This window comes from Nerophis lumbriciformis, linkage group LG17, assembly GCF_033978685.3.
Source record: "Nerophis lumbriciformis linkage group LG17, RoL_Nlum_v2.1, whole genome shotgun sequence".
Taxonomy (NCBI): domain Eukaryota; kingdom Metazoa; phylum Chordata; class Actinopteri; order Syngnathiformes; family Syngnathidae; genus Nerophis; species Nerophis lumbriciformis.
Window position 1 is genome coordinate 20,780,001 of NC_084564.2, and position 2,500 is coordinate 20,782,500.

General features: G+C 39.5%; 1 protein-coding gene across 3 annotated transcripts in view; it reads right to left on the reverse strand.

Moving 5' to 3' along the window:
* ets1 (v-ets avian erythroblastosis virus E26 oncogene homolog 1) overlaps positions 1–2,500 on the reverse strand; it is a 120,533-nt gene that overhangs the window by 111,248 nt on the left and 6,785 nt on the right. The gene's annotated exons all lie outside the window — the stretch shown is intronic.

Genomic DNA, 2,500 nt, shown 5'->3' on the forward strand with positions numbered 1-2,500 from the left:
AACCACGAAGAACGGGAATCAACTCGCAAAGCGATTTGGAATCGATTGTGTATATTATTTGGTACTCCAAAAAAAAAGACAAAACGAAAAATAGGTGGACGTAAATGAATCTGTTTCAGGGTCAAATGTTTGCCAACATCAAACCCGTAAAGTTTTGAGTAACATTTTTAATATCTTCAATGTAAAGCAACTGCAAAATTCATCCATCCATCTTCTTCCGCTTATCCGAGGTCTGGTCGCGGGGGCAACAGCTTAAGCAGAGAAGCCCAGACTTCCCTTTCCCAACTGCAAAATGATCTAGTTTATTTATTACACTATACTATATATATATATATATATATATATATATATATATATATATATATATATATATATATATTAGGGCTGCAACAACTAATCGATTAAAATCGATTATAAAAATAGTTGGCGATTAATTTAGTCATTGATTAGTTGGATCTATGCTATGCGCATGCGCAGAGGCTACGTTTTTTTTTTATAAACCTTTTTTTATAAACTGCAACATTTACAAACAGCTGAGATACAATAATCAAAATAATAGGGGTGTAACGGTACATGTATTTGTATCGAACCGTTTCGGTACGGGGGTTTCGTTTCGGTACGGAAGTGTACCGAACGAGTTTCCACACGGACATATCAAGTAGCGTACTGCACGTTGTGTAAACAATACTCAAAATGCCGGACATTTGAGGCATTTATCAGAATCAGAATGAAACTCCGCCCTGACAGCCCCGCAAAAGAGGACATGTCCGATGAAAAGAGGACATATGGTCAGTCTATCGTAGCCCGTTAGCTGCTAGCATGCTAGCAAAAGAGGACTAGCAGCGACCGGGCTAGTTCCTGACAATACGTCCTCTTTTCACCGGACATGTCCTCTTTTGCGGGGCTGTCGGGCGGTGTTTCTTAAATGCCTCAAATGTCCGGCATTTTGAGTTAGGGTTGCGTGTATTTTCAATATATGTTCAGGGTTAAGAAGGTTAAAAACACAACAAATTGTGCGTGCAGCAACATTGGTGAGGGAGGGGGAGAGACAGAGAGAGCGAGAGAGTTATGATAACCGCGCATGCGTCGTCAGGCTCTGCTGTTTATCGATACATTTATCAGATTTAATTTTTATAGCAGGGGTGTCAAAAGTGTGCATTTTTGTAACATTTTCTTTGTTTTATTTGGCAAGTTGAAAGAACATGGCGCCAGTAAGTTTTTTTCTTTTTTTCAATAAAATACTGGAAAGGATAGAAATGTAGTTTGTCTCTTTCATCCAATTATTAATCGATTATTGGAAGTAATAATCAACAGATTAATCGATTATCAAATTAATCGTTAGTTGCAGCCCTAATATATATATATATATATATATATATATATATATATATATATATATATATATATATATAGCGCGAGACAGAGAGATACATGTATGTATACAGTATATATACATATATGTATATATTATGTATATATATATACACATATATAAATATACCGTATTTTCCGCACTATAAGGCGCACCGGATTATTAGCCGCACCTTCTATGAATTACATATTTCATAATTTTGTCCACCAATAAGCCGCCCCGGACTAAAAGCCGCGCCTACGCTGCGCTAAAGTGAATGTCAAAAAAACGCTGCGCTAAAGTGAATGTCAAAAAAACAGTCAGATAGTTCAGTCAAACTTTAATAATATATTGAAAACCAGCGTTCTAACAACTCTGTCCCAAAATGTACAAATGTGCAATCACAAACATAGTAAAATTCAAAATGGTGTAGAGCAATAGCAACATACCGGTAATGTTGCTCGAACGTTAATGTCACAACACACAACACACAAAATAAACATAGCGCTCACTTTCTGAAGTTATTCTTCATTCGTACCGGTAAATCCTTCGAATTCTTCGTCTTCGGTGTCCGAATTGAAAAGTTGCGCTAGCGTGGCTTCCAAAATGGCGGGCTCCGTCTCTTCGAAATCATCGGATTCAGTGTCGCTGTTGTTGTGCAGCAGTTCTGTGAATCCTGCCTTCCGGAAAGCTCGGACCACAGTTGTGACAGAAATATCTGCCCAGGCATTTACAATCCACTGGCAGATGTTGGCGTATGTTGTCCGGCGTTGTCTGCCCGTCTTAGTGAAGGTGTGTTCGCCTTCGGTCATCCATTTTTCCCACGCAGTTCGCAGTCCAGCGGTTGGAGTTCTTTGGTTAATCCACCCGGAATGACGGCGAGTGTTGTATTTGTGTGCTTCACTTGTTTTTTGACACCATCTGTGATGTGGGCGCGCATAGAGTCATATATCAACATGGACGGAGCAGCGTGAAAAAAGCCACCCGGCCGCTTCGCGTAAACTTCCCTTAACCACTCGCTCATCTTTTCTTCATCCATCCATCCCTTCGAGTTAGCTTTTATGATGACGCCGGCTGGAAAGGTCTCTTTTGGCAAGGTCTTCCTTTTGAATATCACCATGAGTGGAAGTTAGCATGGCAAGCTAGAAC